Source organism: Lutra lutra, chromosome 12 (genome assembly GCF_902655055.1).
Source record: "Lutra lutra chromosome 12, mLutLut1.2, whole genome shotgun sequence".
Taxonomy (NCBI): Eukaryota; Metazoa; Chordata; class Mammalia; order Carnivora; family Mustelidae; genus Lutra; species Lutra lutra.
Window position 1 is genome coordinate 53,947,183 of NC_062289.1, and position 26,522 is coordinate 53,973,704.

The 26,522-nt window shown below is 42.0% G+C and overlaps 1 protein-coding gene and 1 long non-coding RNA gene across 2 annotated transcripts in view; one reads left to right on the forward strand and one right to left on the reverse strand.

Annotated features, from left to right (window-relative positions):
- Nucleotides 1–26,522, reverse strand: part of DLGAP1 (DLG associated protein 1) — a 771,821-nt gene that overhangs the window by 119,137 nt on the left and 626,162 nt on the right.
- The window catches only part of LOC125081988 (uncharacterized), a 31,603-nt gene that overhangs the window by 4,521 nt on the left and 560 nt on the right, over nucleotides 1–26,522 (forward strand). The window contains exon 2 of the long non-coding RNA XR_007121849.1: nucleotides 22,577–22,670. This is a non-coding gene — a long non-coding RNA (uncharacterized LOC125081988). The remainder of the gene's footprint in view (nucleotides 1–22,576; nucleotides 22,671–26,522) is intronic.

Here is a 26,522-nt window from a genome sequence, read left to right on the forward strand (position 1 = left end):
GTCTGCGGTATTTTGTTATGGCACCCTGAGCTGACCTAGACGTTAAGAAAACAGGATAGATGACTCGGAAGGTGCAACCAAGAGTTTGGAGGAGGAGATAAGAACTGCAAAGATTCATCCCTGGGCAACAGGACCAGGCCCCCAGTGAAGGAACTGGCAACATATGGACTTCAGAATTGCTCTGGACCAGTAATTACTCCATGCCCCTCCTTCTACTCCGGACTGAGAGAGGTCATTACACTGATCTCATCTCTGTGTTGTCAGTATATGCTGGTGTGCGTGGAGCAGATAGCTTTTTATTTTCATTTACAAGTCTTCATATTGAGAAAAGTATACTAGAGAACTGGATCAAAGGATCCTCAGCAACACCTGAGCCTTATTTCAGTGGTAAGAACCGGCACCTCAAACTTGAACTTCATGCCGTAATGCGATTTCTGGAGGGCTTTAGGAGTCTATTTTGCCTTACAGAAGAGTCTAAATAATTTGTGTCCAGAGGATGGACTGTGGCTGACTAAAAATGTCCACAAATTATTTGAAATGCTTCCTATTGAGAGGTGACATCTCTGTCATTTTCTTTGATCTGGGGGCGGGGTGCTCTGTGACTGCTTCAACTAATAGAAGATGGTGAAAGGGATGCTCTGCTAGCGTCTGGGCCCAGGATTTAAGACTTCCTATCTCTTGGACACTATCCCTGGGGGCCCTGAACTGTGATGTAAGAAGTCTTAAAGCTGCAGTGCTGGAGGTGCCCCCTATAGGTGTTTCGTCAGCTGTCTCAGCTGAACCCACACTTCCAGCCACAGAAGCCAAGGTGCCAGGTGTATGAATAATGCTATCCTGGAGGGCCTAGACCAGCCCAACCTCCAGCTGAAGGAGGTTTGATCCATAAGATCTTGGGTATAATAAAGTAGCTGTTTTTAAGCTGTTATGCTGTGTGTTGAGGTAATATGTAGCAGTTGAAACAGTTACAGGTGCCTCAATCCTCTGAGCTTACTCTGTATTGCGTCCTGAGCTTTGTGTTCACCAGCTACCCCACCTTCTCAGCTCTCTGAATAGTGACATGTGTCCCCCCTCACCCTTCTTGATCTCTCAGGTCTTAGCTTATGAGGATTTTCTTAGAGAAGTTCTCCCTGACCCTCTAGATTAGTTCCATTGTTAAAGCAGACTCTCCCACAAGAACTGTTTCTTTCTTTGAGAGCAGTGATCTCGGAGAGTATTTCATTTATGCCAGTCTCTACCTCTAGACCGTAAACTCTATGAACAGAAAGAAAGCAAGGCTCTTTGATCATCACTGATTTCCCGGAGTCCAGCAGTGTGACCGGAGGCAGTGCTGAGCAAATATTTGCTAAGTAGATGAATGAAACATTTGATGCTGCTGATAAGGACTCCCTTCTTCCCTTAGCCATTAATACCTGTGCCACTTTTCTTCCCTCTCGCGTACTGTGAATAAATTTGATTCAAAGACATTGTAACTGGGGAAGGACAGTGTGAATTAATATTAAGTCACCACTACCTCGCGACTATCTGTAAAGGCATTTCAGTATAACCCAAGCGGCTGTAATTCCTTTTGGAAGCCCAGGCAAGGAAAAGCGGAAGAGCGGAAGGTTGCTTCTGGGCATGCGCGGCACATGCGTACGGCGAGGGAAAACCTACTCCTGCCTGCTCGCTTTTATGTCCTTGGTGGAAATTCTTTCCAAAGAATTTAAAGAAAGCTGTGGGTGCTTCAGTTAGCTACATTACTCCCAAGTTTAAGTTCAGACATAATTCTTACTAGATTGTCCTGACACCAAAACCCTGGGCGAAGGAACGCCTGCGTGCGTGAGCTTGCATGTCTAGGTAAGAGCCCTATCCCTCCATAACCAGCGCTCCCAGAATTGTTGTTGTTGTTGTTTTTTAAGATTTTATTTATTTATTTGACAGAGATCACAAGTAGGCAGAGAGGCAGGCAGAGAGAGAGAGGAGGAAGCAGGCTCCTTGCCAAGCAGAGAGTCCAATGCAGGACTCCACCCGGGGACCCTGACTGAGATCATGACCTGGGCGGAAGGCAGAGGCCCAACCCACTGAGCCCCCCAGGCGCCCCCCAGAATTGTTTTCTTAATACTGAATTTGCTTTCTCCTGTTTTAAAAAATGCATTTCCCCGCTTGTTTACTCCTGTGGGTGTGGAAAGTAGATCTATTGGAAATAATCTTTCTCAAAATTTTTCAGTTTATCTCTTTTAAGTGTTTAGTCCGTCGTTTTTTGCTCTAAGTGAAATAAGCCCAAGTTGCTATAAATGTTCGTATAATTTCCATTTCATAATTTAAAAAGTATTTTCCTTTGCCTTGTTAGATTTCTTTTAATGCTGGTCTCCACATGGGTCTGTGTACTATCATTACACATTAAATGGGTTTAGTAGGGCTCCAGTCAGGGAAACAGGCGTCTCCATTTGCCCGTGATATTTTTGCTCTTTTTAAAAGAAAACACTCCCACATGGCAGGGCTGCAATGTAGACAGACATGTTCCACATCCTCTTACTGAGTTCACACACTCTGGGACTCTGCCCCTTTCCACTTCTCTGATTCGTCCTCCCTCCCTAAGTGCATAATATAGCACTTGTCCCTTTTGAACATGTAACAGATTAAAGAGCTGGTCAGGAGGCAGATGTAGGCACACCTTTGATCTCTCATCCTTGGGGGTTAAGGGAGGGCAGACACCTGGCCGCTGCGGAGCTGGAAACAAAACACAGGCCCGGACTGGAATTACCTTAAAGGGAGCCGCAGCGCCAGCCAAAGAGGCAGCTGGATGCGCTGAATGGGCGCGGAGGGAGGAGAGCCCACGGTTGGGCAGAGGGCGTTGGGCAGAGGGCGAAACAGAGTCCGTCCGAACAGTGTGACTCCGGCTAGCAAGGGGATGGCTAGAGTAACCGTTTCTTACGCAGAGGACTGGGAAAATCAGACAGCTATACTGAGAAAAAAAATGAAAAGTAATTCTTTTGCAAATAATATTGCCAGACGTTCAGTTGTGGACAAATGCTGAAAGGCGATTTGGATGGCAATTCGGGAATCTTTTAAAGAAAGGATATATAAACTTTTTTCTTTCTTAGTAGAACTGTTTTTATTAAGGGTTTCCACCTTTGCAGCAGGATGCTGTAAACTTTCTTAGTCAAAACGAAACCCGAAAAAAACAAAAACAAAAACGAAACCTGGACCCGTTCCTAGGAGTTTTGGTGAAACTGCATTGCCCCCTGGCGTTTGCGCGCCCTAGTTGCGCCATCGCATAGAAAGCCCAGAGAATGCGGTCAATCTGTGGCAGGATGCGGCTTCCAGGCTTATCTCGGGTCGGAGAATAGAGTTTTAACACTCAGATGTAGACATGGCTTGACAGACGTGGAGTGAACATGTGAAAATAAGACTCTTTTCTTCTCCACCCTCAGTGGAATCTCCGGAGGTTTTCAGTAGCTCTTAAGAGAAATTGATCACATCCGAATCTGCCCATTTTAGTACACAAATGGTCCTGTGAGCAGGCTGCTTTACACCTACCCATTCTCCAGAACCAACTCCAATATTTGCTCTGCTATAAAGCCTTTCCTGACTTCTCCTTGGCATACTGGACACACCTCAATTGTCGTGCCTCTCTGCCTTCATGCTTCTCTCTCTGATGGAAACTTGAAAGTGAGAATTAGACCTGACTTATTTTTATATCCACTATGACTAAGGTGGTGCCTGGCAGACAGCATGTGTCCAGTAAAAATGTTCTGCTTGCCTATAACAGTGCTGTTCAGGAATACACTGCTAAATCAATAGCAACTGAAAGTCAGTGTGGTATCAGAACCCAAGGCAGGAGAACATGGTCCCTAGATGGGACTTGGAGTGTCCTAAGCCCCTGAGACTGTGCAGGTGCCACATCCAACTATGGGGGAGAGTGGTAAGAATAACCTAAAACTGGGAATATCTAGTTCTAGGAATCTATACTATCTATTCTATCTAATCTGTTCTAAAACTATTCAAACTTTAACTTCCATCTCTTCCCCAAATGAAGTTCTACTCTAGAGAAATCATGCGTGTATCAATTATTACCACTGTACTTACAAATTTCACTGGGGCAGATATTTTTAGGAAAGTGTCAAGCTTCAGAATGCTGTGCTTGATGATACTGCGGCATGTTGGCGAAGGCCATCAACCCTGAGCCAAGTGACAATAAGCCAGAAGCATTGGGGTCTGGGGCAGATTATGTGTATTGAGGGAGGGGCTGACCCTGAAGGAGCTGACACTGTGAGTCAGGTGTCAGGCTCCCCTATGTATAATGTGCATAATGTTACTCTGCTTTAGATAGTATCTCACGTCAGGAGAAATGGCCAGATCTGAAGACCCTATTGCACTAGGATGCGTCAGGAGGTTGGTATTATTAGCAATTTTTAGGTTATGATATTGTCACATTAATATTTTAAATAAAAGCTTCTTCAAGCCATTTGTTATACTTTTGTTCAGTTAAAATAAAACTTTTCGAGGAAGAAGGCTAGCGCAGTAGAACTTGGTTGTTAAGAGCTTGAATTTTGGAGTCAAATTGAATAGGTACAAATAGCTAAGCCACCGACCAGCTGTTTGACCTTGGAAAAGTTACTATACTTTGTTGTGTCTTTGTTTTCTCAAAATGAGGATGCCATTAATAGTATGTACTGTCTGGTACCTGGTAAAGTGTGTTTGCTGTTGAGGAGGACCATATGAGTTTCCCACTATGGTGGGGTGGGGTGTGAGATTAAGCCAGTCTATTCTGGTCAAGTCTATTCTATGAGACATTACTAAAAATCCCCATATATGAAGAAATGTTCTAGGTAGTGGGACTTCTCTAGTGCTCGTCTTGTCTCTGAGGCTAGCCTCAGTGCAGAGTTGGAATTAAGCATATCTCTGACACTTCAGACCCCTGAGAGTCTGTTGGGACCTGAAAGCGTCCATCCTTGCCCTATTCCCATGGAGAACTCTATCCTCAGGGCTAGCCCAGAGCCTGAATGTCTACCAGCAAGGGGGGGATCAAAGACAGTCTTCTTTGGCCCCAAGTTCCTTTTGAAGGTGTCCAGAATACTACAAAGTGGCATAAAATTATTTTAAGCTGATAGCATTTGGAAATAGGCTTTCCCCTCCCTGAATTTCCTTATCTGCCTAAAAGCAGAGACTCCTAAAAGAACTCAATGGTCATAAATCCATTTCCCAGGAGTTTCTGCAACCAGGAAAGATTGACTCTTGTCACTAGAGAGGAGGAGTGTCACCATATTTAAGCAGACGTTATCTTGAAACTATCACATGCCTCACTAGTCTCCTAAGAGCTCATTTATCTTTCTTAAGTCATTTGTGGGGGTGCCTTTGTGGCTCAGTCAGTTAAGCATCCAACTCTTGATTTGGCTCAGGTGATCATCTCAGGGTTGTAAGATAAAGCCCGCATCCACCCCATGTTGATCCTGGAGTCTGCTTAATCTCTCTCCCTCAACCTCTGCCCCTCCCACCCTGAGTGCACATTTGGGTGTGTGTTCTCTCTAAAAAAAAAAAAAAAAAGTCATTTGTAAGAGCCTTCCTTCCCTTATTAAGATAGTATATAAACCTCAAATTCTAACTGCCTCTTTGAGTCATATTTTTCTACAAACATGTATATGAATAAATATCTGTCTTTCCTCTTGCTAATCCGCCTTTTATAAATTTAATTTGCAGGTCTCAGTAAGAAAACACAAGAGGGTAGGGAAAATGTTCTCCCTCCCCAACACATTCCAACATGGCTTTTACCAAATATTGGACTCCACTATGCTAAATCTCTATTCAGGTCTATAGACCTAGCTTGGTGCCTTGTAACAGGATATCTTCAGTTTTAAGGAGTTGAGGTAAATTTAAGTCTGTCATAAATCAGAAATAGAATGCCCCGTATGATATTTGTTGTGTTCATATTTGTACAGCATCTTTGAACAATAGCTCAAATACAGGTGCTAGATAAGTATTTGCTAAATAAAAATATTCGCTGTCTTGTACAACCCCAATCTTTATATATTTTCTTTCTTCCTTCCTTTCTTTCTTTCTTTCTTTCTTTCTTTCTTTCTTTCTTTCTTCCTTTTTTTTTTTAAAGATTTTATTTATTTATTTGACAGAGATCACAAGTAGGCAGAGGCAGGCAGAGAGAAGGGGGGGAATCAGGCTCCCCACTGAGCAGAGAGCCCGATGCGGGGGCTCGATCCCAGGACCCTGAGATCATGACCTGAGCTGAAGGCAGAGGCCTAACCCACTGAGCCACCCAGGCGCCCCTATATTTATTTTCACACTGCATTTTCGTAACCTTATATATATGTATATGATGATGTAAGAAGTAAACACTGTTAAGAAGCTAAAAACTTTTTATTGCTGGAATAAGATCATTGGAGTGAGACTATTTTGACCAACTTCTGCCTTTTGAAGTATAACCAGAAATGGCGTTTTTAAACATGTGCGAGGCATATTTAGACTTACACTAAGTGGAATGGGTAGATGACTAGGAAGATAAATGGTGGTAATAATCACTAACAATGGTACAAAATTATGCATCCTGTGGGAGCCCGGAAATATATATTCCTTTTCAAGAGGAGATGAGACTTAGAAAATGGGGCACTCTAATGTGATTTTCAAAAGGCATGCAATCATCAATGAGCTAAATGAAGCTGGCAGAGCACACTTAGGCCTGGGAATTCCACTGCATTCCAAACAAACCTGGCAACTGATAACCTTCCTGGACAGCTGTTTCTCCCATTTATTTCCCAAATTCTTCTTGCTAGTTGTCAGCTAAGTCTTTACGTGGGTGCAGTATCCACCCTGTAGAAGCAAATTCATGTCAGAGGTTTTCCTTTTCATTTGGAAAATGATTCTCAAAAATGTTGATTGTCATTCTTTAAGCCTAAAGCAAAAATGCAAGGTTATTTTTTTTTTTTTTTACAAATGCAATCAAGCCTATCATTGTGTTATATTTCTGAGAAATTTCTAAGTAATTTCTATTTCAGTGTCTCTGAATGTAAATAACAGTTCTGATTATCCATACTTGCATTAGCCATATCCTGAGATTAACACTTGACACCTATCAGGTAAGTGAAATGGTTGATAGTTGGTTGATAAGTCATCTAATGTTAACTTTTCCATTACTAAGCACATTGAAATCAAATCCCATCTATTAGTTTTATTTTAGCTTACTTTATTAAGAATATCTTTGTATGGTGACAGATGTTAACTAGACTTACTGTGGTGATCATTTTGCCATATATACAAATATTGAATCATTACAATGTGTACCTGAAACTAACATACTGTCATATGTCAATTTTACTTAAAGAAGAAAAAGAGCATTTGAATAGGTTAAGCGGCTTGACCTTTGGCTGAAACCATTTAATAGCCTTCTGTTGCAAAATTTTCAAAACCCTTCCTATGGCATATAGCTTTTTGGGCTACCTGGACACTTATTACTTCTTGTTTTGTCTTAGACCACTCCCACGCCCTGCCCCTCCCTCTCCCTCTCGCCAGTCTCTGCTGCTGCAACCACACTAACGTCTTTCAGTTAACTTTTCCTTCTCATTCATTCTTCTCGTCGTTGTGCTTTGCCATTCCCTTATGAGGAGTTAAAGAAAGAGTTCCTTAGGAAAGGGGCAGTGTATTTTCCCTGTTTGCCTATTTCATGGTTTCCCTAAGATCCTCTCACACCCTTATTTCTCTCTTTATAGCACTTGTAACTGTGATAAACAATTATATGCATAAGTGTTCAAAAAATAAGTCTCAGTTCTCTGCTCCTTGAAGTTGGGGCAGAGCCTGGGTTAGTGTTCCTGCTATGTCCTCAGGGACAGTGCCCATGCTTGGCATACAGTTGGTACTCAGTAAATGCCTTGCTAAATAAGGAAAGGGATTCTTGATTCTCTTCACTCTTAAATTGGCAGTTGATGATTTCCTGCTTCGTGGCTGTACTTGAGCAGAAACGATAACCGTGTTTTGGAAGTTGATTATTTAAGTCTGAAATAGAGCCAGTTATTTTTTATAGAGGTAGAAAACAGATTTTGAACTTGGCCTTCCCAGGAGCTAACTTTCTAAACAGTTATTTTCTCCCACACATACTCATGCATAACTGATGGGAATATTCTTTGTAGGAAATTCTAAGCAAATATCGTCTTGATGAAGTGGTTCCACTTTCCATTTTAATTTGTTGATTTATTTATATCTATCTATTTTTTTAAAAGATTTTATTTCTGAGTAATCTCTACATCCAACGTGGGGCTCGAACTCACAGCTCTGAGATCGAGAGTCGCATGATCCACCAATGGAGGCAGCCAGGCACCCCACCACTTTTCATTAAAAAAAAAAAATCTGTTGTTTTTATTTTTAAAAGATTTTATTTATTTACTTGAGAGTGAGAGAGAGAGCAGGAGGGAGCACACAAGAGTGCAAGAGCACTTGGGAGGGAGAAGCAGACTCAGTGGGGAGCCCAATGTGGGGCTCCATCTCAGGCTGCTGAGATTTTGACCTGAGTGGAAGGCAGAGGCTTAACTGACTGAGCCGTCCAGGTGCCCCATTAAAAGTCCGTTTTTGTTTTTTTTTTTAAGATTTTATTTACTTATTTGAGAGAGAGAGCGTGCACATGTGTGCACAAGATGAGGAAGGGCAGAGGGAGAGGGAGAAGTAGACTGCCTATTAAGTGGGGACCCCGACATGGCCCTGGATCTCAGGACCCTGGGATCACAACCAGAGCCAAAGGCAGCCGCTTAACTGACTGAGCCACCCAGGCGCCCCTTTAAAAATCTATTTTAAAGAAATAATCATAGATGATTTTACTCTTGTCCTCATATAGTCTAATCCCAACAGAGCACCATAAATAATTCTTTAAAAACCAAGATCATGTAACCCATTCACTAAAACCCAGAAATGGTTCCCATTTCATTTAGCAAGAGAAGCCAGATCCTTTCAATTGCCAACAGGTCCTGCATAATTCATGTTATTTATGAATTTCATGATATTTTTTCTAAAGAATTTTCTACAATGAGACATTTTTGTTCAGGAAAAATAAAAGCATTATTGACAAGAGAACAGTGACATTCAGAAAGTAGCTTTGGAAAGTTAACGTTCCGTTTTTTCTCTCCATTAAAAATTAGTTATGAGGATTCCAGATTTTTTTCAGAGTTTGTTTTTGTTTTTAAAGATTTTATTTATTTATTTGACAGAGAGAGAGAGAGATCACAAGTAGGCAGAGAGGCAGGCAGAGAGAGAGAGGAAGGGAAGCAGGCTCCCCGCTGAGCAGAGAGCGGGATGTGGGGCTTGATCCCAGGACTCCAGGATCATGACCTGAGCCGAAGGCAGAGGCTTTAACCCACTGAGACACCCAGGCACCCCTGGAGTTTTTTGTTTTTTTTTTAATGGGAAACATGGTCACTAATCTTTAGTTATTCAATTGCTGATTGGAGAAACACACACACTAGAAAGAATTTGACATTTCTTTTTCTTCATTTCTCTTCTTTAAAGGTTAATGAGAACTAGGGAGTGTTTAAGACTTTTAGAGACCACTTGCTACCAAGTTCTAATTCTTATTCTGTCTTCCTTTAATGTCATTGTATTCTCTCTCATTCTTGGCTCAATTTCAGCTGCTTACGGATACTGTGGCAAGCACATTAGGGCACATTAAATGCAGAGAAGCTGGGAAGAACTTTATCCAAGCTCACTCCTTTTCCTGTAGTTCCTGTCCTCACACCTGTTCTCCTCTCCCTACCCTCAGTGCCAGGCCAGGCAAGCCCTTCTGTCTTCTAGTCTGGACCCTTTCTTTTGTATTCCAACTGGCCCGTCTTCAGTCTTTTCCCTCTTTAATTCTTTCTCCCTAAATGTGACTTTCTTACCTAAACAGTTAACGGCTCTGTTGCTCAAAGCATCAAATTCAAGGCCCCTCTCAGTGTAGATCCAGCCTCTTCTTCCATTACTTCCTCCATGTACCCTAGTCTTTGGCTTCACTCTTTTCTTCACACACCACAGACTCTGTGCTTTCACTCCTCTGCATGTGCTGCCTTCTTGCCTGGAAACCATTTTCCATGCGAACAGTTTCTTGCCACATTCCGGAATCAACTCACTGCCTTTCACAGTGGAGCCTTCCCAACCTCTTCAGGCACAATCTATTCCTCTCTGGCCTTCCTTTAGCATTCTGCTGTCTCTGTTCTGGCCCTCAGTCCACAGCATTTTCATTATTTGCATTTCAGTTGCACTTAGTGACCTCTGCATTCCATTAGAGCACTGTTCCTGTATCTTATACTATTGCATTTTAGAAGTGCTAATGGATAGGACATCCCTGTTAATAGGATACTCATAAGTAACCATTCTGGTAAAATACTACTGTAGTAGCTGTGGTTGGTACGTGAATTATGAGAGGAGGATGACTGTTACAATGAAAGTTGCTGCCATCACCACTCCTGCCTCACCATCATCTCTTCCAGCATCACCACCTCTACCACATCCACCTCCATCCACTAGCACTGCCTCCACTATCACCGTTGTCATCATCATCTCTGCTATCACTACCCACCCCATTCCTATCTTCACCACCATCTCTATACTATCACCCCTATCACCTCCGCCTCTCCTGCCTCCCCTAACTTCCATCACTTTCATAATTTCTGCCAACTCCACCACTGTCACCCCTCCCCCACTGGATTTGTTGAGCAACTGCCTTATACCACGCACAGGATTGACTTGTGTATGTGTGATCTCATTGCACTTCCACAATCTGAACAAAATGAGTGCTGTGTTCTGAATGTTTGTGTCCTCCTAAAATTTACATGTTGGAATCCTAATACGCAGTTTGGTAGTTTTGGAGATGAGGCCCTTAGGAGCTTATTAGGTAGTGAGGGTGAAGCCCTCATGAATGGGATTAGTGCCATAGGAAAGTGGCCAGAAGGAACTTGCTTGGTACCTCTGCCAGGTGAGCTTATGTGGGATGCTGTTGATGAACTGGGACGCAGGACCTCACCAGACCTAGAACTTGACCATACAGGCACTCTGATCTGGACCTCCAGCCTCTAGAACTCTAAGAAACAAATTTCTCTTGCTCACAGGCTACTCAGTCTGTGCTATTTGTTAAAGCAGCCCGAACTGACTGAGACAATGAGAACACTGAAGTCCAGAGCGATTAGGAGCATTCTGTAATGACACAGTTCCAGGCAGAAGAGTTTGGGGTTCTCTGACCTGAGTCTGAGTCCTTCATTTCCAGGCAAAATGTCCTTGACCTTCCAAATTCCTTGGGGACTGAAGGCTATGCATTTGACTTCCTTTTGCACTTCTTTTTAAACTTCCTTTCTTTTTTATGTCTTTACTTTTTAACTTCTTTCAGTGCTTTTCACTGGTTGGAATTCAATTCAATACTGGTTAGAAAAGTTGGTAGCCTACTTATCTAGCTTGCTTACTGAGTGTGCATGGTTATAATGAAAAAGACCTATCATACCATGAATAATTGGTTTGGATATGTCTCATAAAATCTCCATTTCAAAACCTGGAACCTGGTTTTAGTTCATGTTGCTCCTCACAGTGAATTCAAGACTATGCTAACAAGGCAAGGGAAAGGGTAATCTCAGTTCCCACTGGAGATGCCTATGTCTACATCTGAAAATGTGATTACAAAAGAAGACTATGAGGAGAAGGTCAAAAGGAAGGAAGGAGTTCACAGGAAAAAATGTGTCCTGTACATGTCATCTAATGCTCAAGAAATTGGACAGATTTATGCAAAAGGAGTCTTGCATACTTTTGTTTTCACTTCCATATCTTGTGAGAAAATCCATTGCAAAGAACAACTCTATCACCTGTATATCACCAAGCTGCAAGCCATGGACAGACACAGTTTTACATTTGGAAGGTCAGTTTGCAGGGGCTGGGTCAGAATACCAGCATTTCAATGAGAACTTGGGTGAATAAATCTTATCCTCCCCACTACTAAGAAGATACTGCAGTTAACTGCCTATTCCCAGCTCCTTTGGACTCCCTCCACCGTTTACTGGCTAATAGCGATTTCCATGATGCCTATGCAGAGATGGGATGTAAGGCTGAACAGTAGGCTCTTTGAATGAAGGGAGAGGGGGCTTCTAATTTATCATACTTGCTGATTTCATACACGGCTATTTGGAAGCCACCAACTTGACAGCAACTCACTTGAAAATTTCGCAGTTGTTCTCATGAACCAGTATGAGCTCCAGTATGTACCAATATGCACCAATATGTACCCCCATGGAACCTATGGGGGCCCTTTCCACCATGAGTCATTCCCTCCTTCCATATCTCTGCCTCAAGGAAACCAACTTTTCCTTGTTAATCCCATTACCCTCAAGCTCTTGCCAGTTTGAAGCCACTTCTCCTTATCCTTTCATGAGAAGAAATGCTAAGGTCAATGTACACAGAAAAATACATTAATTAAATAGAAAAGGTAGCACCTATTTATGGTTTAAACCTCAAGATTCAGCAGGTAGCCAGTGAAGTCTCTTTCCTCTCCCGATTCCCAGTCGACAGGTTTCTCTCCCTAGATGTGATCAATGTTCTCAGTTTTTGTATGTGTGTGTGTGTGTATCATCATACTTCTCACTGTCATTTATAGATCATTTTTCTGTTACTACCACCCTATAGACTCTCTTGTTTTGAGGGTAAACTACTTATACCATTTCCTCTGTCTACATCTATTAACTTCCAGAATATTCCTCATCTTACATAGTGATTTTAGCTTCTGTTTCATTGACCTTTGCATCCTGTCCTCCAAGATGTCAACACTCATGTTTATGGCCTCACAAAACTTCCCCAACTTTAGGGATCTTTATCTCTACTCTGGCTCTTCAACCATCAGCCCAGCCATACTTCGGATATCAGCATTTCTCAAAACAATTTCAGCCCTAAGTGATTTGGAGTAAAAGTACTCCTTTGGCCACAATCTTTTAATCTCACACCTTCATCACTTCTGTGCAGCTGACTTCTCTTTTTGTGAACTCTGGCACTTCTCTGTTTTTCCCCAGTGAACAGCTTTCTACAGGTTTTATGTGTTTTCATCCTTGGCCTGGATCCTAATTCAACAAGAGAACTTTCCATCTTCTTGCCCAACTATCATTTATATCTATTCCAACATGACTCATCATCTGTATATTCCTGGGGCAGTTATGAAGATATTTCTGTGCTTAAAAACCTTCAGTGGTTCCCCAGGGTTTCAATCCAGAATTCTCAGCTAAACAGCAAGTGATTTTCATGAGCTGGGGAGGTCCATATTTCCAGTGTGTCTATAACTGTCCACCTCATGGATCCAATCCTTCTGTAATACTCAACTGCTTACTTTTGTTTGAACATACCCTGGGCTTTCCTACCTTCAGAGCATTTGTTTGATGATTCCTTATGCTTAATCTGTTAATGGATTTATCTCCATATCTCTGCCTCTGAAAGTCCCATAGGCCCAGCTCAAACGGCACCTCCACCATACCTTCTCTCCTTTTCCCTCATCTTCTAGAAATTCTCAAAGTCCTTGTGTGAATTTACATCTTTCATAAAACAAAGCACGCTGTGTTTAATATGATTGTTATTTTTGTGTCTTATCTTCCTAATAAACTGAACTTCTTGAGGACTCTTGCTTTTATCCTTATAGTCCCTACAACATTAAATTGTTGCTTTATATATTTGGATAGAATATATTTTAATTTTTTTCTTCATAAGAACTAGCAAGGATCTGGAATTAAAACAGGGCAGAATCAATATTACAATGTTCTGACAGCTTACTCTACTACTCAACTTCATTCCCAAATTTATAGAGAATGGAATAGGATTTTTCCCTATTCCAGCTGTCTTAGAAATTGTTCTCTTTCTACCTAGATAGCCAACAAGAGTCCAGTAGAGGAAATGTAAGCACTTATTTCTGCTATACATCACAGTGTGTTGGATATTTGGATGACACATGCATGCGTGGCATGTGTCCTGTGTTTCTGTATGTTGGGGGCAATGCCTAGCTTACAGAGGATGGTCAGTGAACAAGAACAGCTATCACCATCATTGGTGGTCTGTGCTTAAATTGTGACTCTTGTGTTCTTGATCACCAAGGCCCCCATATCTTTGTAGGGAATGTCATTTTCTCTCCAGTGGATTTCTACCTTTTCACAGAAGCTCTGTTGACCCCCATTCTCCTATATTATTCCTTAATTCTGTACCAGATGTCCTTCCTAACTTAAAAAAGAGTGAGGTCTCTGTAATCATAGAAGTGACTATGTGACAACCTTATCATTCTTTTTGTTATAAGAGTTAATATCATCTTTAACCTCCAGAAAAACACAGCTCTGGATTGAGATACTTGACACATGGAGTCTCACCCGGAATAACTGACTATGAATCACCAGGAAAGAGCATGTGATGACCATCTACAGTTTTTGTCGTTCCCCACAGCTCAGTCCCTTACTGATCACTTAAGACGCATGTGCAGTGGGCATTATAGAGTATATGGGAGACATATATAGAGTATATGGGAGTATGTGATAAAGCCTATGAGCTCAATACTGCTTTGGCTAAGAAAACCAACTTCGGGACATGAGGCACCATTATAGTTTTCTGGCTTCCATTAGGGATCTAATAGGGAGCTGTTTTCCAGGAGAATAGCATACACTATGAACTAGTCTCCAACAGAAGAACAGAGCAGTCCCTCACAAGACATCCTGGTTGAGGTTGTGTAATATTTGTGGCTTTCCTAGCTCTAGCTGGTGGTGAAATATTCATGTTCTCTGGCAGAGGCATGCCATTACATGACAGGACAGATGGGCTGGAGATCCCCATTTGTTATCTCTCTATGATTGTGACAGCAGAACTGGGAGCAAAATAAAATCAAAACATCACAAATTTCTTAGGGTTAAATGAAGGAAACCACAAGATGACCAGCTGTAACCTCTGCCTTCAAGGCACAGCAACGTATGACTCAGAAAGGATGGCACTGATGGTACAGGCTCGAGGGCAGAAGAAAGCTCTACAGGTTGGTACAGTGATCACAGAGTTTCACTATTCTGAGAAAGTCTTGATTTTAAATATTCTACTCAGTTGTCAGATGTGTTAGTTTCTTTCGTCCTCAAAGCTTAGTCATTGAAAATCCAGGAGAAACATGGTCATTTTCTTCACGAAGAAATGCTGCCATTCACAAACTTGGGCCTGGAAAGAATGGAGAAGGTCTTTGTTGAACCTGTACTACTGGCTCTTGCTTCCATAACCCTACTGAAAGATGAGCAGAGCAAACAAAGATGATCTAGTCCTAGTGGGATGAGACAAGACTGGAATCACAGGGGATCTGGTGAGACCTAAGAAAGTGTGGAACTAGCTGTCTTGGTGAAAGAAGAGAGGATGATTTCAACTCGTTTACAAGAGCAAACATTCTTAACATAAAATGGAGGCCCATCAGTGTTCAGTGTAACCACCATTTCCAGCAGCAGCGTGGGAACTAGGAATTGGCATTTCTTTATTTCTTTTTTTAATAGAGATTTTTTATTTGGTGGCACAAATAGGGGGAGCAGCAGGCAGAGGGAGAGGGAGAAGTGGGAGCCCAATGTGGGACTGGATCCCAGGACTCTGGGATCATTACCTGAGCTGCAGGCACACACTCAGCTGAACCACCCAGGTGCCCCAGGAATTGGCATTTCTCTAGAGAAGTTTCAAGAGGTTTAAGTGGACTTGAAAACAACACTCTCTTCTCATATTCTTCAGCTGGTTCCTTAGGATCAGAGATAAGATGACGTCTTAAGGGATTAATCGAAGGGCATTTCTCAAAGTAATTTGTGACCAGGAGCTTCAGTAGGAAAGAATTTCTCTTGCCAGGATCTTCATGGAGAAAACTTTATTTCTAGTTCCACAGAGTGACACATATTTACCATGTGATGCTGATAAAAAGGGGAGGTATTTTAAAATTCAAGATTATTTTTTTTTAATAACCATCTTTTTCAAAGAACTCTTATCTCTAGTTATTTTACATGATAGAAGATAATGACTAAATGAAATGCTTATTTGCCTCCCCTGAGAATGGCATATAAAGTATTTACATCAATTGATACTGCTGGATAAATTGCAGATTCCTTTTCTTGGGTTCATATTTATATCCTTCCTGCCTTGAAAAGCCAATATGTTCTGACAAGAAGGCCCTGATTTCCTGGAAAAAGCTCTAGATTTAAAGCCCAAGGCTGGCTGACCAATTTTTAGATACATAGTAAAGGAAGTAACAGGAGTAGAAGAAGTTGGGCCAAATCGTCTCCATGTTTCTAATTTTTAAAAAGATATTATTTTATGAGTCAAAAGGCCTGGATTTGAATCCTGATTCTTCTCTAACAAGGTGTTTGACTACCATCAAATTATGTCATCTTTGTTGGCTCATCTGTAATGAGGCAGCTTCTCCAGAGGAACTCAAAAGTCCCTTTCAGCTGTGGAATTTGGATTCTCATTCTCTGAGGACCGGTGAGATGTTGAAACATAGGATTTCATACTGGGTTCTAGGAGAAGCTCTCCTAACATGGAACTCCTGGGTGTGTTCCTTACTCAGCATTACTTGATTGAAGAGTAGTGTCCAAACCCCTGACAAAAAATACATTGAACATCTGTTTCTTATTGAGTGTTCTGATAAAATACAGAGAAGATGCTGATGTTAGCTGAAGTCAGACAAGAAAAGACCAAATATATAGAAAGCCTCAAGAGATCAATTTAATTTCTCTCCATAATAAACAGCTCAGGCTAAAAATATCAACAATCTATAAACAAGAACTGCTCTGATACAACCTTATAAAAAGAAATAGCTTTATTGAAACCTAGCCTGAGGTTTTATGAAGGAAAGGTTACACTAGAAAGCCTCCAAATTTGTTAGGAGAGAAGTATTTTTTTCCCCCATCTCTATTTAGGATGATAAATGATACATTTCACTTCTAGAGGCCCAAGTAAAAGCGAAGGATGAAATAAAAAGTGCTTAAGAGGCTAGAAATAAACATAGTCACAGCTTTGCCCCTATGACGGATGCATAGCAATAATGAGGATCAGACAAAGGGTTATCATCATAGAGAGTAAATGAGGCAAATAATTAAGGAGTATTAAATCATCTCAGAGAGCACTTGTGAGACTATAAAAGGCAAACATTGTTAGCCATATTGTTGAGAAGCGATGATAAGAAAAAGTGAATGAAATAACTCAGTATTTGGGAAGGAGCATGGTATTGTGGTTTCTTACTAGGTGTATGTTCTTTGGCAAATTATTTGTTCTTCAAGATTCTTAGTTTTTTCCTCTGTAAAATGGAGCAAGTTCTATCTCCATCACTAGAGGGACACAATGATTAAGTAAGGTAACAAAGGTAAGGCACATAGGGATGTTTCTGAAACATAAAAGGGGTCAATAGTTGGTGCCTATTGTTAGTTAAGGTGATGTTTGATCCAGCTGGTCAACCAAGGGTATTCTGTCATTGACATGAAAGATGTTCTCCAGGACCTGTGACAGCTCGCTGAAATACCACAAGTAAGGCATTTTTATTTAAGCCATAATTTTCTTGCAAGTTGGAATCCTCCACTTTGCACGAATCCTTTTCTCATTCTCATTCGTACAGGAAAAGTAATCCACCCAAGATTCTATGATCTGACAGAGCAACTAATTGTGAGAAGCTTAAGAAAGGAAAGGCAAAGGTGGGGGTGGGACTGGGGGGCAGCTGGAGGCCTTCTCTGAGAGATACTAGGCAAAAGTTGCTGAGATTCTAATGGAAGCAGGATGAGAAAATCAGAGGCAATTGCATAGAGAACCGTGATTTCTGATACACCCACTCTCTTGAACTACACCCATACATACAAGGTCATGATTAGCTGGCAACATGGCAACCAAAACAGTAAGAGAAGGCAGCGTCATCTGCTAGCTTATCTGATAAAGTCAAGCAGTAGTTTAGAAGCCTGAGTTGAACTCACTCATGCCCAGCACAGCTTCAGCAGGCCTCTGCTTTGCCCTTGGTTGTGTATATATGCATATAGTGGACCTTTGAACAACATGGGTGTGAACTGTTGAGTGCACTTTGTCCAGAGTTTTTCCAGGACAGCATTGTAAATGTGTTTTCTCTTATGATTTTCTTTCTTTCTTCCTTTTTTTTTTTTTTTAAAGATTTTATTTATTTGAGACAGAGAGAGAGCACAAGCAGGGAGGAGGATCAGAGGCAGAGGGAGAAGCAGATTTCCTGCTGAGCAGGGAGTCAGATGCAGGGACTCGATCCTAGGACCCTGAGATCATGACCTGAGCCGAAGGCAGACGCTTAACTGACTGAGCCACCCAGGTACCTCCTCTTATGATTTTCTTAAAAACATTTTCTTTTCTCTGGCTTGCTTGATTATAAGAATACAGTATATAATAAATATAACATATGTACTAATTGATTGTTTATGTTATTGGTGAGGATCCAATCAACAGTAATCTATTAGTAGTTAAGTTTTCAGAGAGGCAAAGATTAGAGGATTTTTGACTGTGCGGGGCTCAGTGCCCCAGCCTGTCCCTTGCCTATATGTCTCCTGAGAAAGATTTAAGGTCCTACCCATGTTCTGTTTCCTCCCAGCATAGTATTTTTGCAGACGATAGCCTGAACAAATGTTTACTAAATTAAAAAGAATCTTTGAAGAAAATTCTTTGTACTGTTTTTGTATTATTATATTATTTGCAAAGCAGGATCAGTGTTTTCTGGCAAAAATTAAGTTAATTTATCCCTGCTCATGTTAAATGGTCCAAATGCTCTCAAATCATAGACTGTAGTTGATATCCTGAAACAACAAACCTTTTCATCAGCCCCATCAACAAAGTTAAAAACCTAGTGGCCAAATAAGCTCTATTCCCCATTTGACCTTTAGTAAGTGTTAGAAATGTAATTGTAGGATTTTGCATCAGTCAGGGTCAGGTTGCCCTCATTTTGAAGGTACTCCAAATGTCTGAAAAACAAGCTCTGTCCTTGTGTGTTCCAGAAAACATGGATCATGTGCCCCTTTTAGTGGGACTGTCCTTTTCCTCCTCTAAACATCATTGCTAAGAAGAGGAAGTAGTCAACCATTTCGGTGGGAAGCAGATACATGTAGAGTTGCTACCCACCTCAGCAAACCAAAACGCATGGGATGGATTTAAAGATTAACATTTTCCTGTGTCTAGAGTTTGGACCCACAGAAATACACCTAGGTCAGTGCGGCATAGTTGTTCAAATATCTTCCAGATTGTAAGCATTGGAAGACCATTTCTAAGAGAAAAATATGTTTTGAGAAAAAAATGAGATTTTGTGACTCAATCAATTTGGAGAATTCTTGATCAATTAGAATTATGATTTTTTTTAATGTTTTTTAATTTTTTTGTATGTTATACGTATTATATATTGTATAGAAATGAAATGAATGGGGACGCCTGGGTGGCTCAGTTGGTTAGGCAGCTGCCTTCGGCTCAGGTCATGATCCCAGCGTCCTGGGATCGAGTCCCGCATCAGGCTCCTTGCTCAGCAGGAGCCTGCTTCTCCCTCTGCCTCTGCCTGCCATTCTGTCTGCCTGTGCTCGCTCTCTCTCCCTCTCTCTCTGACAAATAAATAAAAATCTTAAAAAAAAAAAAATTTAAAAAATTAAAAAAAAAAAAGAAATGAAATGAATGTATAGAAATGAAAATTTTAAGAAAATCATAGAAGAAAATACATTTATAGCACTGTACTATAAATTATTGGGAAAGCAATCAGCATATAAATGGAGACTCACAGTTCAAACCCATGTTGTTTGAGGGTCAACTGTATATGCTTTGGTTTTGATAGTACGGAAAAGCAATATGATTTTTTTTTTTTAAAGATTTTTATTTATTTATTTGACGGGGGGCGTGGGGGAACACAAGCAGAGGGAGTGGTAGAGGGAGAAGCAGGTTTCCTGGCCAAGAAGGGAGTCTAATGCAGGGCTGGATTCTGGGACCCTGGGATCGTGACCCAAGCCGAAGGCAGACACTTAATGACTGACCCACCAGGTACCCCTGGATCGATTAGAATCAAAGATGTTCCTTTTCTGTAGGGTTTCTTGGAGTCTTTGATATGGTAATAAGCACTGATACTTCCTAAGAGGTTTATAACATGTGAGGTATATCTTCTCAGTAGAAGAGCTATGTATTTTTTTTTTAAGATTTTATTTATTTATTTGTTAGAAAGAGAGAGAGAGGGAGTGAGCATGAGCACAGGCAGACAGAGTGGTAGGTGGAGGCAGAGGGAGAAGCAGGCTCCCCGCTGAGCAAGGAGCCCCATGTGGGACTCGATCCCAGGACGCTGGGATCATGACCTGAGCGGAAGGCAGCCGCTTAACCAACTGAGCCACCCAGGCGTCCCGTATTTTTTTGTTTTAAAAAATCTTTTTCAAAAAAAAAAAAAATAAATAAAAAAATAAAATAAAAAAAAATAAAAAATCTTTTTCTACAACAGCTCATAAAATTCTGGAATACAGTTTGAGAAATGCAGACAAGCCTCACCCCTGCCTGCTTTTTTTGTGAAGTTCCTAAACACTGTTGAGAATTTCTCAACTCTGGAATTCTTAGTGGTATCTCTAGGGCTAGGTCAGGATTTGAATGGGTAATGCCAAATAAGGAGAGATTTACTTGGCCTCGGTTTAGCTCTTGGAAAAATGTTTGGGGATTCCAGATGGCCTTGGGACCTTTGAAGCTGCAGCACCAAGCTGTGAGTGGCCTGAAATGGCCTATTTGGTGCAAGGTCTCTGCAGGTGTGGTATGAGATGAAGTAAGTGGGTTTCCAGAGGATACGCCAGCTGGTAGGAGCTCATTAGACCAGAAGGAAGTTTCAAGAAGCAACGAGGAAGGGAAATGATTAATCTTTTGGTTTTCCCATTTTTATCTTCAAGTATTTTTTTTTTTTTTTTCTATTTGACAGACAGAGATCACAAGCAGGCAGAGAGGCAGGCAGAGAGGAGGAAGCAGGCTCCCCACTGAGCAGAGAGCCCTATGCAGGGCTCGATCCCAGGACCCTGGGATCATGACCTGAGCTGAAGGCAGAGGCTTTAACCCACTGAGCCACCCAGGCGCCCCTCAAGTATTTCTTTTAAAGGGAATTTTCGTATAATGTTTGTTCTGTTTTAGTTTTCACTTTTTTCCCCCTCCAAGTTCCTTAATTTATTAGTTTTTGTACCACCACCAACAGAATTAAGCTCTTCATCTCATACCATGATTCACTGAGACCAAGACTTATGGTTCAGGAGTATGTAGAGTGGTATGTATGTATGTATGTATGTATGTATGTATATATATATGTATTTAAATTCAATTAGCCAATATCTAGTATACCTTAGTTTCAGATGTAGAGTTAAGTAATTTCATCTTTTGCAGAGTGGCTGGCTTCTAATTATGTAAGGAAAAGGAAGTATAAATCGGGAACATGGAGCCACACTGGCATGCCACACCAAACACAGCTTGGTATAGATGCAAGGCATGCCTGAAGGTCTGGTTTAGTAGGGACCCTCAAAAGCACCCACATAAAAGACCATTCCTGAAAAAGGAAACTCCTTATAATATTTGGGCCAGATGATTCCCATAGTTACTACACTAATTTGAAAAAACATGAGTCAGATGAACAAAAATTACTCAGAAAGGTTAAATTAACACGAGTATGACTTTAAGCAAGTAAACATTTTTTTTTTTACTCTTTGAAATTGTTGGCCTATATTTATATTTATTATTTTAGTAATTTAATGATAAATCCTGGCCTAAATAATTCCATAATTCCACTGTACCATAGTATTTTTTAAAAAAGGTGGAGGAATTTCATGTAAGGAATGATAGGAAGAAATTCCTGCTAATGGGACATAATGGTAGCCCGTATTTTTCTACGTATTTGCTCAAATCAAGGTTTTTTGTTTTTTAGTTCATCTTAATGTATGAGGAACTATCTTTAGGAGAACTCTGAAAAATTTACTAATCATACTAATGTATCATCAAAAGAATACCAAAAGAAACAAATTCCTGGCTGTTTATGAGCTGCCTCTGGTAATGTAATTTAGCTCCAGATCAAAGGTTAAGTGTCTTTCACTAGAGGAGAGAAGTAATCACTTCCATTATGTGTATTTTTTGGAGTGTTTTTATTGTTAATACAAAATGAAATGGACTCCCCACCCCTCCCTACAAACCATAAATAGTTGCATACGGGTATCCAAAGCACATTGTAAGAGTCAATTATAAAGTTCTCATGGTCTCCAGAGTTCAAATGCAATTTTATCATTTTAATTAGCAGTTTATTCTTTTACCAGGCATCACACTGCTGCCCCCCCCCCCCCCAATTTACAGTAGAATAGGGAGACATTAGCTTTTCAAGGTCACTCAGTACCTATCCGCCTTTATTCATGTTGGCAGGGGTTGGGGCCTAGGAAAGGCAGCCCTCCCTGTTTCTGAGCCCAGGCCAGAGGATCAAGCCCAAGCCAGCTGAGATTTGCATATGACAGCTGTTTACTAATTATTCAACACTTTAAAGCTTCAAAACTCTCTCTGTGGTTGAGTTCCCTTCTTAGAGTCAGGGAGAGATGGACGTTAATGCTGAATTACTATCATCAACCAACCTTCTTTATTAACTTTTCTCCTCCATTAGGAAATCAAGAAACTGTGTCCCTGGAAATCCACCTGGTTTTTCTAGTGCTGGAGAACTAGCAGATGTGACCAGCGTGCTGGTAATGTGGAGCGAGGTTAGTGACTGTGGAGGGGCTCCTGTTAATGACGGGCGGGCAGCATGCCATGATGAAGCCAGGACCCCAGATCATTTTCAGAGCTCTTCCACTCTTTGCTTCGGGCATCTGGGTTTCTCAATATAAAAGCCATTATATTTATGTGCACTGCCAATCCAAGGAGCAAACACGAGGCAAACTGTAGTTTTGAACACCACCTGATTTTTTTCTTTCCTACATACACTAATTTGCATGTTGAAGAAATACAAAATATTTCATTATACTGTGCATGGGCAGAAACTTGTCAGCAAACCTATTCTTGTATGAAGGCAATCACTGCATAGGTACGTGTCAGTGAAATGAGTGGTGTGGCTGCTTGCTGAATATGACTCGAGAAAGAGAAAGGGCAAGTCAGATATCCAGGGTAATGGACTCTGGGTAACTTGGTACATGCTTGTACTCAGGGTCATGAAACCTCTGTGATTTCACAGCTGAAGTCAGAGTGTCCCAATACATTTAAGACGGAAATATTTTCTCCACTGAAAATTTGTTTATCTGAAAAGGACAAAAGGGAATAATTGTTGGGCGAGGAGGCTGCTAGGAGGAGCACTTCCTCTTTGCCTCTCGACTGGTTGGCGCCCAGGGTCTTTACTGCCTGTGTCAGCGGCTGGTGTGAGCTGCCGATGGCGTACAAACTGTCTGATCTCCTCAGAGGGGCAAGCTACCACAGGAAGCAGGGAGAGATGACCAGACTGGCCTCATGGCTCCCAGGATGAAGGATTTTTCAGGCACTCTTCATTCTGTAATGTCTGTGGTGAGAAGGTAGGGGGTGGGGAGCCCTGTGTGGGGGCCTCGTGAAGCAATCACACCCTCCCCACGAACTGATGAGGACTCTGCTTTCTCAAAGAACGTTAAGTCATAACACACAATTAGGAAAATGACTGTGCCATCACGTCAAACAAAATAGGGGGAAGCTGGAAGTAGGACTCTAGACACACAGAGGGATGAATTCCGTGCCAGTCCGTGGAGGTAGGGAGGTGAGGGTCTGGAATGGCAGGCTCACTGTGGTTGGCCACTGAGGCCCAGAGAAGGGGAGCAGCTGATGCAGAGAAGCTTAGGGGCTGAGTCCAGGGAACAGTTTGGACTGAGGGTGATAAAGAAGAGGGAAGATTCCATCCGAAGCTGTGTTGATATATATTGGGCCCAGAGCAAACAGGAATCTGTTTCTCTAGGATAAATGGAAATAATGTAGCCAGGAGCTGACAGGTAGATGGAGAAGGAGGTAACTCAGTATGATCTCAAGAGGAGTTGTGGGGTGGGCTGTCGTGTGTGAGAGAGACCGAGAGACACTGAGAGTTCCTGCAAATGACTGTTGAACATCTTAAATGCGTGTCAAGGTACCAGGGCGATGTTGAGATGTGTGCATTTGTATTGTTCTCTATAGATGAGTATCCTGAGATGGACTTGAATTTTAAAACAAGCAGGAGTGCTTTATGGTGCTCAAGTGTGAGTACCTCATTGTCATAGACAGGGCTGGGAAAGGTTGCCCCAGAAGTAAAAACCGGGGGTGCACAAGTTCCCACCCTCTTCCTGTTTCCTATGGGATGGCAGGACAAAGTTCCCGAGAGAGGCACGGTGGTACCCTAGAGTGGAGCCTGATAGGGGAATGGAGCTTTTGTGCAGAGGTGCTCGGGAGATGCTGAGTCTCTTCCTGAACTCACTTGCTGGATTTGATAGCCAGTGGAGGGAGGCAGGCTGTGGGGTCTTACATACACCATCCTAGAACCAACTGGCCTCAACAGGGTAGCTGGGGTCTGAGCAGTTCACACAATTGGAAGAATTTAAGTAAAGCTCCACGGGCAGCCAGGGGTCCCAGACCCAGAAGGACAAACCTGCTGGATTGGGAACAGGAACTTACTGAAAAGTCAGAGAAGCCTGTCCTCAGGGCCCTTGCCACTGGGGTTGAGAGAAAGGACAGGCAAGAGAAAGGTAGTCTCTCCCTCCTGCAGCCACTCAGGATCCAGGCAGCTCACCTGGACAGTAATCAGCAACAGGGTAAGAAGACAGAGGACAGGGACCCAAGTCTTAGAAAAGAGAACTAAATGGGAATTTGGTTTTATAAATGGACAAAGGGAAGTAAGGGTCATTTGGTGTCCAAAATTCTGCAAAGGTAGACTCAACCCCAGCTCCTGAACGGGCAAAGTCTGATGATGCCAACTGGTCACATGACCTTTTGGGGGAAGAGAAGGATTAGGAAGGAGGATAGGAATTCAGGCACATTACAGGATGAGAAATCTCTTATACCAGGTTCCTGGTCTTTGGAATGGTGTGCAGGCTGTGGCTCGGGATCCCTAGAAGTGGCCAGTCCCCGGGGTGCGTGTTTGGAGGTGTCCTGACAAGGAATCAGAACTCTCTGTCAGTGAGAGCCTTTGATTCACGGGCTTGGAGTTTTATCAAATTCTCTTCGGATACTTGGGACGTTTGTAAGGTTATAGGTTGGGGACATAGACAAGAAGAGCAGAAAACACGAGAATATTATAAAGGACAAATAAATGGGACTGGTGGGGAATTTTCCACAGAAAACGAGATAGAAATTGCCAGAACTGCTTTAAGTGCGAGAAGATGGTGGTCCTGAAATCCGCGGAAGAAGTGGACGTGTCGGGGAGGCACGTGTTCAGGGGACCGTGAAAGGCAGTTTTTCACTTGGGTAAATCCCCGGTTTTCTTGAAATGTTGTAGCGGCAACGATGCGTCACAGCAAACATAGCACAGCATGTATTTTCTCTCCCCCGTGAACATACCTCGGCAGCCGCCAGGGGGAGACTCTACCCACCAGCTTTGAGGAGAGAGCACTCCCTGGGGAGTCAACGCGCCCTGCGTTAGACAAATTCCCGAGTTCGCCTTTACGGGCTGAGCCTCTAATCTTGACAGTTCCCAGAGCATATCTGGACAATTATACCACTGGGAACATTAAGGCTGCTTTGTAATACTGTAAGCACCCAGGAACAGATGCTTTAAAAAAATGTAAAAACAAGATCGCAGTAACAGCAGTTAGGATTATGGGAGCTGAGTCACCTCACTGCGTTTCTCTGCATCGCCTTTTCGTGGGGGCGTGGCTCCGCAGAGGCACCGGAGAGGGCTGTGTGCTGGGTGCGAGGGACCCAGAAGGTTGGCAAGATTGGCTTTGCACAGACACCAGGCTCCCTTGGGTCTGGGGAGGCAATTCTGTGTCTCACACTAAACAAAACATTATTATTTCATGAATGAAAGAGAAATAGTCATTTTGAGAGTCCACTGCTAGGTTTTCTGTCACATCTTTTCAAGACAGGGCCGCCTGGCTGGCTCAGCTGGTGGAGCGTGCGACTCAATCTCTGGGTTGAGAGTTCAAGCCTCACGTTGGGTGCGATTACTTTAAAATCTTTAAAAAAAAAAAAATCTTCTCAAAACAACTTTGAATTAAAACCTCTGAGAGAACAGTGACTCATGCCCTTGTTCTTCAATCCAGTGGCCCACTGGGTCATTGGTGTCTTGCCTGGAGGGACATAGTTTTAATTTGAGCTTTATCTGTCTGTTACTGAGCTGATGTCATGGAGACCAGCTGGGATGCATGTAATTACAGGAAGAAAGAACACCTCTAGGATTTATTAGTATTGGTCTCTAATGTCTTTTGGGTATTTTTGACAGGAGGCTCATGTAAAGAGAAGGTACATGAATACATGGAAAAGCAAACAGGGAAAAAGTGAGTGTCGATAATACTCTACTTCAGGGTTCCAGAACTGGGTAATAAAGGACAAATGTGTGGGCCTTTAAGAAATTACTTATGTAGTTCAGTTCACAAAATGCAGAGTGGGAATAAGTTTCATAGACAGAAGTA